Source organism: Narcine bancroftii, chromosome 3 (assembly GCF_036971445.1).
Source record: "Narcine bancroftii isolate sNarBan1 chromosome 3, sNarBan1.hap1, whole genome shotgun sequence".
Classification (NCBI taxonomy): domain Eukaryota; kingdom Metazoa; phylum Chordata; class Chondrichthyes; order Torpediniformes; family Narcinidae; genus Narcine; species Narcine bancroftii.
Genome location: NC_091471.1, coordinates 107,870,245 through 107,884,408, shown reverse-complemented (window position 1 = coordinate 107,884,408; position 14,164 = coordinate 107,870,245). Strand labels below are relative to the sequence as shown.

The 14,164-nt window shown below is 41.8% G+C and overlaps 1 protein-coding gene and 1 long non-coding RNA gene across 10 annotated transcripts in view; both read right to left on the bottom strand.

Annotated features, from left to right (window-relative positions):
- Positions 1-14,164, bottom strand: part of LOC138757458 (BTB/POZ domain-containing protein KCTD8-like) — a 179,122-nt gene that overhangs the window by 118,123 nt on the left and 46,835 nt on the right. The gene's annotated exons all lie outside the window — the stretch shown is intronic.
- Positions 2,521-6,755, bottom strand: LOC138757460 (uncharacterized). Its single transcript, XR_011353613.1, has 2 exons — positions 6,358-6,755; positions 2,521-2,760 (listed from the first exon to the last, which is right to left on the bottom strand). It is a non-coding gene; the product is annotated as an uncharacterized lncRNA (long non-coding RNA).

Below are 14,164 nucleotides of genomic sequence, written 5' to 3'. Positions count from 1 at the left end.
TGAAAATAATCTTATCAATTCCCACAACTTGCCTTTTTATACTCTAGCAGCTGTGCAACATCTCCTCACATTGTTGGGCAAGTTCCTTTCAAACCAGAGGTCCTTAAGGGGTTATATCCTTCCATATGGGCTGCTGGAGGCTGCTGTTGGGAGACGTGCCAGGCTGCAGACTGCTGGAGACTGACTTGAACTGGCTTGGGTGGGTGGGGGGGCATCAGATATCAGAACCTGGATGCGAGGAGGGGCCTAGGGCGCTAGAAGTTCACTGACCATGTTCGAGGTTTGGCTCTAGAGCTCGGGTCACCAATGATTTGGAGTGAGTGGCTGCTGGGGCTGCGCGAGTGCTGGAGGTGAATCTACGGACACTTGATGACTCTGGGGAGACTCTCTTCTGCTTCTCTCTGACTGACTGTAAGTCCGACTGTAAGACTGTATGTGGTGCTTAGGCAATTTCTGTCAGTAGCAAATTTGTCTGTCTTTCAGCAGTCAAAAAGAAATTTCATGTAATATGACACTGTTTTATTACTATGACAATAAATTGAATATTGAATTTGAGTCTTGAGCATAAATCATTTGGGATGAAGGAATGTTATAACTTTCAAGTTTTTCTCTTTACTGTTTTTTGTTCAGTATTAATAATTTCCAGATGGGTTTTCTGCAAAAGTTATTATCCTTTAAATATTTAATAAACTTCCGTCAGGTCAGCCTGAAGTTTGTCCAACCTTTCCCAATCTAGGCAACATCTCCGTAAATCTCTTCTGTGGAATGGGGGGAGGGGAGAAGCCTGGTGGTGAGATCCTATTTCAGGTTGTGGAAATGGGAAAAGGTGATATGCTGCATGTGGAAGCTAGTAGGGTGGACAGGAAGGGTGGGACACTACTTCTTTCTGGAGGTGAAAGCAGAAATCCTGGAAAAAGAGAGCATGTGAGTGAGGGCTCCATAAAATGCAAAAGGAGAAGTCATATTTCCTCTAAAGCATATTTCAGAAATCCAGGGGGAAAAAAAGCCTCAAGTGAAGACCGATATCTCCTGTCCATGGATATCTGCTCTTAACCCATTATCTTCCAAAGATGCCTTGACTACACCTCCTCTCACCCTGTGTCCTATAAGGATGCCTTTCTCTCAGTTTCTCCATCTCTGCTGCATCTGTTCTTACTTTGAAGCTTTCCATCTAAGGACTTCTTAAATGTACTGTTGTCCCTTCTTGACCAGAGCTTTGAAATGGCTATGCAGTGTCATTGTGACTCTACAAACATTGTCTCTTCCTCCCACTATCCCAACAGTGTTCTTACAACTGAGCCAATTGGCAAACATCTTCATTGTTTATATTGGAGAGAGAATTGGATTCCTTCTTGCACTTGAAATCACATGTTTTTCTGTAGTGTTTAGGTTTATTTGAAAAATGGCACATGGGAAATGTTCACTCACACATATGAATTTCACAAAGCATTGCTTTATCTCAGAAGATTTAGCAATGTCTAAGAGTCCAAGATAGTAATTTCCTGATTTTAATTAGCCACTCAAGAATCATCAATTGACACAATAAATGATTCACTGAAAACCCAGTATTTAAATGTACAGGCAGCCCCTGTGTTCTGCAAATATTCCATTCCTGAGAATTATCTATAATCTGATTTCTCTGTAAACCAGAAACATCCATTTCCTCTAGTAAGCCATACGTATTTCTCCACATCTACCTGCTATAATTCTTTCATTTCATTTCACTGAATAATCACCCATACTTAAGATAATGGAATATATACTGTACCCAGTCATTGAAACATTTCATGATTTGGTAGCTTGAAGAATATAAGAGAAAATTTGCGAAATGATAGATTTTATCAAGCCAAGTTATTCATACCCAAGGGAGCCCCTGTACTACGGTGAGGCAACAGAGATCTGACAACTTTGTTCTTTCTGGCTTTCCCTGACATCCTTAAATTGCAGACTGATTACACATTCTTTGCCCTTCATAATTGCTGAGCAGTTCAAAGTATATGACATACAAGAAAGAGGAGAATGTTGTTTGAAGTGAAATGCACACTGGGTTGAGAAGTTCAATTGGAAATAAAAAGATTCCATAATTAATAATAACCTTCATGAACAGAATACTGCACTGCAGAAAAATAATCCACTTGCGATTTTAATGCTCCAATCCTATTCCGACATCTTAAAATCAACATTTACAACAAAAATATTCTGTTTGCATCATTGTGTAACATTAATAGTATTCCAGGCAAATTAAGAAAAACATTATTTCAGGGTGGACAGCAGATTTGAAGAAGACTGATGCATTCAAAAATGTTCTTATCAAGTTGGAATTAGATTTTTGGCATGTTAACAGGGGGGCTGGGATTACATTTAGCGCATGTGTATCTCTAACTTTGAAAATTTGATATTGACACTTCATTAAACACATTTTTTTTGCAGTAACAATATTACTTTGTTATGTTTTGTTTAATGAGAAAATTGAGGTGAACTTGTCAGCATTAGAGCCACACTATAATAAAAAAAGATCAGTTCCACTCCAAAAAGAATTTAATTATTTGATATTTCAAGCACCATGACGAACAGCCCAACTTATCTTCACAGATGTTCCTGAATCCGCAAAGAACAAGGAGATTCTGTGAGTGCTTTTCCAGTCTCTGTATTTAGCATTTGGCAACATTTTTGTAACCCCACAACACTGTTCGATTTACGTTGGCTGCTTTGGAGCAATTCTACGCTTCCATTGTTTGGTAAATTCAATCTGTGCTTCACCTTAAGAGACATAGAAACTGAACATAAAATACATTCCTATTTCAATCACGCAGCATCAAATATATTATACATCAAGAAAGTGAAGTAATGCATCAGCAGAATGGTTTCGCATCCTCGGGATAGAGCAAAGAGCCTCACAAAAATATTTCAGTGGTGCAGCCATTGTTGTATAACAGTAATCAGTTTAATTTTGTTGTCGATATTATTATTTGGTCCCACATGGTCTACTTTTATTTATAAAGTACAGGTATAAATAAACCTGCTTAGTTGTGCCCACAAGTGCTAGCATGCAGGTGTACAATCTTCAACAATTAATTGCCTGTCACATGCAGTGAATGAATAATGAAGCATATCCACCTGGAACTCAATTTCTAAAATTTTATTCCATTAATTTCATAACATAACATAACATATCATAACATAACAATTACAGCACGGAAACAGGCCATTAGGCCCTTCTAGTCTGCACCGAACCAAACACCCCTTTCTAGTCCCACCTCCCTGCACAATGCCCATAACCCTCCAACTTCTTCTCATCCATATACCCGTCCAACCTTTTCTTAAATAATACAATTGACTCCGCCGCCACTATTTCTCCCGGAAGCTCATTCCACACGGCTACCACTCTCTGAGTAAAGAAGTTCCCCCTCATGTTACCTCTAAACCTCTGCCCCTTAATTCTTAACTCATGTCCTCTTGTTTTAATCTTTCCTCCTCTTAATGGAAATAGTCTATCCACATCCACTCTGTCTATCCCTTTCATAATCTTAAATACTTCTATCAAATCCCCTCTCAACCTTCTACGCTCCAAAGAATAAAGACCTAATCTGTCCAATCTCTCCCTATACTCTAGATGCTTAAACCCAGGTAACATTCTGGTAAACCTTCTCTGCACTCTCTCCACTCTGTTTATATCCTTCCTATAATTAGGCGACCAGAACTGCACACAGAACTCCAAATTAGGCCGCACCAACGTCTTATACAATCTCAACATCACCTCCCAACTCCTATATTCCATGCAATAATTGATAAAGGCCAGCATACTATATTACGCACTTATTATATGGGAGAAGCTATTTTCTTGAACACCACCACTTTGAAAAAGAGGGTCGTGCTATTACCTTTTCTCATTCATAGAACATTGAAGCTGGTTCAAATATGTCGCTAATTTAGGGAAGATGGTAAAGGTGAAATATGGGGACAATATTAAAATCAGATAAGATGCAGTGAAGACATTCTTGGTGGCTGGGATATCCGAAACCAGATGACATAGTCTCATAATACGAGGTAATTCACTCTGAACTAAGATCCGTAGAGATTTCTTCACCCAGAGGGAACGAATCTGTAGAATTCTCCACCACAGATCCCAGTCATTAGGCACAAAAGAGGTTGATACTGTATATTTGCTGATGCTAAAGGGATCAGGTGATGTGGAAATAAGGAACTGGAATGAATGATCTTCCATCTTCAGATCAAATGATCAAGGGTCCAGAGGAGGCAATGGATCTCTTTCTGTATTTACGATGTCACCTAATAGATGTTGTGACTCAAGCAAAAACGAGTCCACAAATATGTTGTTTCATTATAGGGTTGCATTAGAGTCCATGAAAGACCCACAAGAATAAATATTAATTCTGGAAAGCCTCAGTCTCAGAGATGCAAGTCAAGAGTAAATGAACTGAAATATTTTGCTCTGAACAGATAGCAACGGAAGAAATCAATTTTCGTGACAAAAAAAAGAACCCAGGGAACCAACCAATACCAGGCATTATTTTTCAGAGCTCTTGTCCCTCAGTAATCATAACTTTGATTTAGTTATAGTGGAGAGTGCATTTGAGTGAATCAGTGACACTTCTGCAGCCTCCCAATGGTGGAGCAGCAGCAGTTCAACAAAGTACAGTGTTGTTAAATGGTCAGAAAATAGCAGCACATGAGGTTCCAGTGGTCACTTCAGCTGTGTAGACCAGTGGAATCTCCTACCCTATATGTATTGTCTATGATCGGGACCCTTAAACTGGAAAATCAGGTTTGTAAGTTATTGGGTGGCTTTAACTTCAGGAAAGTGAATCCAAGGAAAGCATCCAGCTTGGATGGAGTTCCGGGCCGAGTACTAAAGGTCTGTGCTGATCAACTTACAATATCTCATTCCAGCAGGGTGTGGTACCCATCTGTTTCAAATAGGTGTCAATCATACCAGTGCCCAAGTGACTTAATGACTATTGACCAGTAACACTTACATCAACAATTATGAAATATTTTGAAAGGCTGGTGATGAAGCAAATCAACTTCTGTCTGAGCGGTGACAAAGATTCAGTCCAGTTAGGCTATCGTGGCAATAGGTCAAGGCAGATGCCATCTCACTGGCTCTACACAAAGCCCTGGAACATTTGGACATCAAAGATGCATACATCAGGATGCACTTTATCGACTACAGTTTGGCATTTAACATCATCATCCCCTCAAAGCTGATCAGCAAACTCCAGACCACAATCAGTGAAGATTGGTAAGAACTTCTCCTCCACAATCTCCATCAGTAACAGAGCATGACAGAGCTCTGTTCCTAGCCCCCTTCTCGACTCACTTTACATCTTCAACTGCGTAGCTCGGTATGACAATAACAGCATCTACAAATTTACCAATGATACCACGGTAATGGGTTGTATAAAGTGAGGGGATGAGTCAGGATATAGGAGGGAGATTGAAAACTTGTCTGAATGGTGCACCAGCAACAACCTTGAACTCAATGTCACCACCAAAATTAAGGAGCTGATTGTTGACTTCAGAAAAGGAAAGCTAGAGGTATACAATCCAGTGATCATTGGGGGATCAGAGGTGGAGAGGGTGAGAAAATTTAGGTTCTTGGGAATCACTATCTCAGAGAACCTTTCCTGGACCCAACTCACCAATGGCATCATGAAGAAAGTACAACAGCATCTCTACTTCCTCAGGAGTTTGTGGAGGTTTGGTATGACACAAGAAATCCTGGCAAACTTCTACAGAGGTGAGGTGGAAAGTGTGATGACTGGCTGCATCATGGTCTGGTATAGCAACACCAATACTCCTAAGTGTAAAGCCCTCCAAAAGATAGTGGACACAACCCAGGACATTACAGGCTAAACCCTCCTCACTATTGAGTACATCTACAGGGAACACTGCCTTTGGAGGGCAGCAGCGATCACCAAAGGTCCTCACCACTCAGCACACATTCTGTTCTCACTACTGCCATCAGGAAAAAGGTTTCGCTGCCACAAGACTCGCACCACCAGGTTCAAGAACAGCTGCTACCCATCTATCAACAACAAACTCAATCAGGGTCTCATTTAAGGACTCTTATTTGTGCATGTTATTGATTTTCTTTGCTCTCCCTGTATTGCACAGTCAGTTTGTTTGCATTTGTTATCTATTTACAGTTCTTTTGATTGTTTATATGTTCATGCTGTGTGCAGTTAAGTTTTGCATTACCAATTGGTGGTAATTCTGCCATGCCCACAGGAAAAAGGAATCTCAGAGTAGTATGTGATGTCATGTATGTACTTTGACAATAAATCGGAAATCTTACTCACAAATATAAGATCGTTGGAGAGGAAAATAGATTACCTGAAGCTGCATCTGAACCAGAGAAAATTACTGGGCTGCTGTGCTCTGGTGATTAAAGGAACATGGTTTCAGGAATCCATTCCAAACTCAGCTATGCAGTTGGATGGCCTTATCTCCTTCAAGGCAGGCAGAAATGCTGGTGCATTTCCATCAGTGAAAATGGCTGCATAAATGTCTTTATTGTAAAGACATTCTGCACAACAAAGATATGGTACCTGATGGTGAAATGCAAACCTTACTACCTGCTCAGGGAATTCATGGCACATTGCCATGGTTTATGTTCTGCCTTTGGCAAATGTCAGACCTCATATCCATTCTGCTAACTCCAGCATACAGACTGCTGGGAAAGCAAAAAAAGCCAGGGAGAACAGACCTTGGCTGTGGGTGGAGGGGGTGGGTGGGGGGGGGGTGTGTGAGGAGAGTTTACAATAGCACCACAGGACTGCTTTGAGACCACAGACTGGAGGTGTTTCAGGGAGGCAACCACCTACCATAAACATTAATGAATACACAAGCTCAATGATTGGCTACTTAGCAAGTGCATTGAGGATGTCACAGAGATCAAATACCACACAACCAGGGCTAACCAGAAACCACGCTGGGATGCAAAGGTCCATGTATGGACATCTTTATCACATAATTGCAGCAGTCCATTATCCCCATGAGTTTCAAGGCAGAAACCATCATCCCAGAACAAAAGAGAACCATAGTAATAGACCTTGACAACTACCACCCAGTGACACTGACTCCACCATTATGAAATGCTTCCAGCGACGAGTGATGGAACATATCAAAGAACATCCACTGGACCCATTTCAATTCACCTACAGACAGAATCATTCCACTGAAAATGCGATAACCTTTGTCTCTCCACTCCATCCAGACCCTGGATACACAATACACAGACCCTGGTGGAGAAGCTGTCCTTGCTGGGAGTTAACACCCTCTACTGTTCCACTGCAATGCCAGATTCTGCTCCAACAGAGTAATCGTTTGTAGATGACACAACAGTAGTTGGCTTCATCAGCACCAACAATGAATCACACTACAGAGAAGAGGTGGAACATCTTGTGATATGTGCGAGTATTACAACATGAGTCTCAACGTGGTCAAGATGATGGAAATGATCATGGACTTCAGGAATGACCATCCTCCACTACACATTAATAACTCTATAGTGGAGAGAGTAGTGAGCACCAAGTTCCTCGGAGTCCACTTAACAAGTGACCTATCCTGGACACACATCTCCTCACTTATCAGGAAGGCATAACAACGATTGCACTTCCTTGGAAGGCTGAGGCGGGCAAGGAACTTGACCACTATTCTATAAACTTTCTACCATAGCTCTATTGCGAGTTTCCTGGCCGGCTACATCACAGTGTGGCACGGTTGCTGAGCTGCATCAGATCAGAGGTCAACCCACAGGCCCATAAAAGCAGCAGAGAGGAACATTGTGGTCCCCTTCCCCCCACCTTGATGTAATTCACCGGAATCATTGTTTCAAGAGGGCACATAAAATCAGTGAGGACCCTTACTACCCCATTCATAGTACCTTCCAGCAACTCTTGTCGGAAAAGAGATACAGAAGTATTAGAGGCAGAACCACCAGGGTGAGAACAGCTTCTTCCTACGGGCAGTGAGACTGACGAACTGCTAAAAATATTTATTAATAATATTTATTTTAAATATATAAACAGTAAAACCCCTGGTATCCGGCCCAGCACCTGCAGGGATTTTTGGATATTGAATAAATAAGTTTTCCGGTTGCTTGAGACTCAGTCTTACAATGCCTAACTAAGATACCTGCATTAAGATTAAACAGTTTAAAAGCCAAAAGACAAAAAAAAACTATACTGTACTTACACTGAACAAACTTCACTTGCATGAATATATAAACCTTAAACCATTTTACTTTATTTGAAAACATTTAACTGTCACTGCATTTGCAGGTTCCTCCCCTCCACAGAGCCGCCTGAAAGATGAACAATTACATTATTGATAATAAAAGCCCCTCCCAACAAGTTTACAGATAAAGCCTTACTTATATACTTTAATAATATACTAATAAAGACTCTTGCTAAGCAAGCATAAGCGACACTTTAACACCCTCTACTGTTCCACTGCAATGGCGAGTGGCATCATGCAGGACGACGGCATGATATTCAAACACAACTTTATTCTAACAGCTGCTGCAAGCAAAGCATGACCATGCTCCCAAGAGAACTGGAGTTCATGAGTAAATAAAGATGTCTTCCTGCAATACAGCTCTGGTGTGACCACACCTGAAGAAGCAGAACTTATGTTTCAGCTCCATGGCCATTCGCTTCATGACATGTTAACTCTCCATTGAAGTGGCCTGATCTGCTGAGTATCTCCAGCATTTCATGTTTTTACATTAAATTTAAGCTAAGTTACCGTATATACTCGAGTAATCATCAAAATTTTTGGACCAATTTTTTTGAGTCAAATTTGGGGTGAGTCAACTTTTACACGAGTCAAACATTTAACCATGGTACGTTCCTGTGTTGTTCCAGGCATGGGGAACTTGGATGGCTGGAACTAGGTGGTGAGTCTGCGTTTGGGGCATCGGGAGCTCAGATGGTCAGGTGGCCTGGGCGAGGGTTTGCAGTCGGGTAATCAAGAACTCTGCTGTGTAAGCATCTTGGGCAAGGGATGAGGTTGGGCTTTCAGGAGTTCATAAGGGGGGGGGAGAGCGCAGTCGGGGCATGGGGAGCTCGGATGGGTGGGTGGTTGAGGCATCAGGAGCTTAGATGGGCGGGCAGTGCGGGCGTCATGAGCTTGGGTAGGTGAGCGGCTGGGGTGAGGGTTCATGGTTGGAGCGTCAGGAGCTCGGTTGGGAAGGCAGTTGGGGTATTGGGTGCTCCGATGTGCAGATGGTCAGGGCAAAAAAAATGATGGGGGGAGGGGGGTTGACTATTACGTCATATCAACAATTACATGAGAATTACGTAAGAATGCCAGGAGAAAAGAGGCAGAATGTAAATAGCTAAATATTTACAAAGAATTGGTTAAAATTGCAGACATTTGAGAAACAACTGAAAGAAGAAACACATCTAAATAGGAACACACTGATGTACATTGAGTCTTAAGTATATTTTCATATTTTCTTTTTCTTGAACACTACTGCATATTGAGCTCAGGTTGTCAGATGAATGATTGAAACATTGCCAGTGATAGGTATTGTTTGCCAAGACCTTTACAGATAACAGTTCTAAGCTTCCAGAGTACAGAAAGCATATGTACATTCCCAGTTAAATAGATCCTTCTAACCCTTACTTTCTCTTTTGGAACTGATTGATGTTGTGAGATTAATTGTATTGGGACTCTATCCCAAAAACCCAAAGCTCTTCTGGAGAATTTTGCAAATTTTGTTACCGCTAAGGTGGCACGCTGAAATGAAATAGGTTATATACAGTATGTAGTTATTTTGCAGGCAAAATCTTCGCTAGGATTCTACTAAATAGAATAATACCTAGTGTCGCCGAGAATATTCTCCCAGAATCACAGTGCGGCTTTCGCGCAAACAGAGGAACTACTGACATGGTCTTTGCCCTCAGACAGCTCCAAGAAAAATGCAGAGAACAAAACAAAGGACTCTACATCACCTTTGTTGACCTCACCAAAGCCTTCGACACCGTGAGCAGGAAAGGGCTTTGGCAAATACTAGAGCGCATCGGATGTCCCCCAAAGTTCCTCAACATGATTATCCAACTGCACGAAAACCAACAAGGTCGGGTCAGATACAGCAATGAGCTCTCTGAACCCTTCTCCATTAACAATGGCGTGAAGCAAGGCTGTGTTCTGGCACCAACCCTCTTTTCAATCTTCTTCAGCATGATGCTGAACCAAGCCATGAAAGACCCCAACAATGAAGACGCTGTTTACATCCGGTACCGCACGGATGGCAGTCTCTTCAATCTGAGGCGCCTGCAAGCTCACACCAAGACACAAGAGAAACTTGTCCGTGAACTACTCTTTGCAGACGATGCCGCTTTAGTTGCCCATTCAGAGCCAGCTCTTCAGCGCTTGACGTCCTGCTTTGCGGAAACTGCCAAAATGTTTGGCCTGGAAGTCAGCCTGAAGAAAACTGAGGTCCTCCATCAGCCAGCTCCCCACCATGATTACCAGCCCCCCCCACATCTCCATCGGGCACACAAAACTCAAAACGGTCAACCAGTTTACCTATCTCGGCTGCACCATTTCATCAGATGCAAGGATCGACAATGAGATAGACAACAGACTCGCCAAGGCAAATAGCGCCTTTGGAAGACTACACAAAAGAGTCTGGAAAAACAACCAACTGAAAAACCTCACAAAGATAAGCGTATACAGAGCCGTTGTCATACCCACACTCCTGTTCGGCTCCGAATCATGGGTCCTCTACCGGCACCACCTACGGCTCCTAGAACGCTTCCACCAGCGTTGTCTCCGCTCCATCCTCAACATCCATTGGAGCGCTTACATCCCTAACGTCGAAGTACTCGAGATGGCAGAGGTCGACAGCATCGAGTCCACGCTGCTGAAGATCCAGCTGCGCTGGATGGGTCACGTCTCCAGAATGGAGGACCATCGCCTTCCCAAGATCGTGTTATATGGCGAGCTCTCCACTGGCCACCGTGACAGAGGTGCACCAAAGAAAAGGTACAAGGACTGCCTAAAGAAATCTCTTGGTGCCTGCCACATTGACCACCGCCAGTGGGCTGATATCGCCTCAAACCGTGCATCTTGGCGCCTCACAGTTTGGCGGGCAGCAACCTCCTTTGAAGAAGACCGCAGAGCCTACCTCACTGACAAAAGGCAAAGGAGGAAAAACCCAACACCCAACCCCAACCAACCAATTTTCCCCTGCAACCGCTGCAATCGTGTCTGCCTGTCCCGCATCGGACTTGTCAGCCACAAAAGAGCCTGCAGCTGACGTGGACTTTTTACCCCCTCCATAAATCTTCGTCCGCGAAGCCAAGCCAAAGAAAGTTATTTTTCTGTATATGAGTAGGTGTGTTTGCACTGTTTTGCACAATGGAAAAATGCTGTTTTGTTGGGTTGTGCTGGTGCAGGTATAATCAGATGATAAATGAACTTGAACTTGAAACCAGAATGGAAGTGTTGGCCATGACAATCTTGGTGGCCAGAATGCCTGGTGGAGCTAATACTAATCTTGCAATCCCAAACTTACATTGTAGCTTAAACCTTGAAGAAGAATCTGAAATGATTATTGCTGTGAGCCAGAGGTATGTAGAATCTCTCTTGTACCAAATTATGGACTTAATATCTATACGACCATAATGGCATTTTGTAAGTATCACATTACATTACGTTCCTGAGAAGATTTTGCTTATAAGTTTTTTAATTTCCTTTCTCTTTCTCTCTTTCTGTAGGGGGCGCCAGTCAACACTAAATGGTGACTCATTGTCTGCCTTACGGCAGGCAGAAGGGAACGATAACAGGCCCTTTCAGCTCACGAGCCCGTGCCACCCAATTACACCCGATTGACTATTGACACAATAGGCTACATCCCACAGTGGGAGGGAACCGGAGTCCCCCCTCCCCCCGAAAAAAACCATGCAGACACAGAAAGAACGTACAAGCTCCTTATAGACGCCACTGGATTCAAACCCAGGCCCTGATTGCTGGTATTGTAATAGCGCTGTGCTAACTGCTGCGCTAACCGTGCTGCCCACAAGTTCTACAGTGTCCTATAGCACCTGAGTATTCTCTGCCATGGAATTATATCAGGTAGTCAAATTGTCATTTAAGCATGTCTGCTTCTGATCAGCACCATTCTATACTGCACTCATCATCCTCCACAGTCAATGACTTGAATAAGATTCCCTGGGAAATACTGTACGTGCTGAGTGTTGTAAAGTCATAAAAAGGACTCTTCAGTGCCATTCTTACTATGCACCTTGCCAATCATGAGGAATATTCCTTCCGTCAATTCCTCTTATCACTGCAATAAGCTGTTTTTCTGTTGGTTTATATTAAAAACACTGTATTTTCAAACCTTTCCCAAGATATGAGCTGCACAGTTAGTGCAGTGGTTACTGCAGTGCTGTTACAGCGCCAACGATCAGGAATGGGGTTCAAATCCCGTGCTGTCTGTAAGGAGTTTGTATGTTCTCCCAGTGTCCTCCCACCATTCAAAGCGTACCAGGGGTTGTAGGTCAAGCTCGTGGGGTGAAAGGGCCTGTTATGTGCTGTATGTCTAAGATTAAAAAAAAATAAAAGCCATGAATGTGGCTAACACATTTAATGGAGTAATAGCTTTTCAAAATTCTCACCTTCAATATTAATCTAGGTATTAAGTATCCTGTTCACCCAAAATAAAATACCACTATCCTCAAAATCCGCTGCACCTGTGAAGTCAAATAGAATTTATGTTCATTATGATGATCTTTTGTCAGAACAGAAACAGAACAGAAAGATTATTGATCTGAAGTACTCACCCTGATCCTGTCTCTACAAATTCTTCCTGATTTGAAATGCCAGACCAGCATTTTTAGTTCTTATTTCAAACTTCCAGCTGCTATTTTTTTTTCTTTTCAATCTAAAGACCCAATTGGGTCAACTCTCACCTCATCAACTCCTTGCTCTCATCAGTTCATCATTATAAATTGTACAGAAGGATGGATTCAGATATTTAATGTTTGGTCTTTGCCCTCTGTGTATGACATGCATTTCTAATGTGTTCGGACGTGTACAAAAGCGAAGCAAGAGAGATCTCATAATAATATAGCAATAAAAAAAATATGGTGATTAGAATTTCTGCCTAATTTTACAGCTTTCGTGTGCCAGATACAACAATCATCCTGAGGTATTCTCTGTAGAGAGCTACATGTTTAAATTTTTGAAATGGATACACAGAAATTCATCCCACAATATTAGCGTTATTGACTTTTCTGTAGACTCTTCACTTTCTTGTGCTGTCCAATTAGCATGTTAATGCTTTAGCATCAGTGGATTTCAAACCCTCCTGAAGGATTGCATTTCTTGGAAGTCTGATATGGATTTAGGGATGCAATGAAGACATAATGAAATGAGATCTTGCATTCCTCTTGAAAAAATAATATAGTTTACATGATAAATATCACTTTTTAAAAAAAATATGGAGCCCATATCTACAACATGGTGGTTTGAAAATTTAAGCTCTCAATAGCTCGTCTTGATAGTTGTTCTCAGCTTCACGTGGTTGATTTGAATTTATATATGTATTTGCTAATCTCCTTTTCTTCTTTTTTAGGGGTACTTGGGAAGGAAGGGGGTGGTGGGGAGGGATTTGGTTTATTTATACCACATGTATTACACATGTATTACACATGTATTATACATACATATACACACACACACACACACACACACACACACAAATATATAAATATATATAATTCATTATTAATAGAAATATATTCTGGCTTTAAAATTTTAAATAAATTATTCCAAAAAAAAATCTCATCCAGCTAACCCCAGCAGTCTACTCCCATTGTTAAGACAGTGATAGATGTGCAGTTCATAGTGCAAACAAGTGGCACTTCTCTCCAACATGTGCATCCATGGTCTGTTTGTGTTTAGTCAACTCCAAGTGACATTGCAGCCTTGGTCTAAACATGGAATAAAACACTGATTTTCTGAAGCAGAAAGAGATTAACATCGATTTTAACAGAGGGTGGTAAAACTGATGACAGTAAGGATCAAGCAGAAAATCTTCACTGGACAATGTCAAACCTCACACCATGTCTAAGGTTGGTCAACTCCAATCATCTCAGTTAGAACTCCTCAGGGCAGTGTCCTG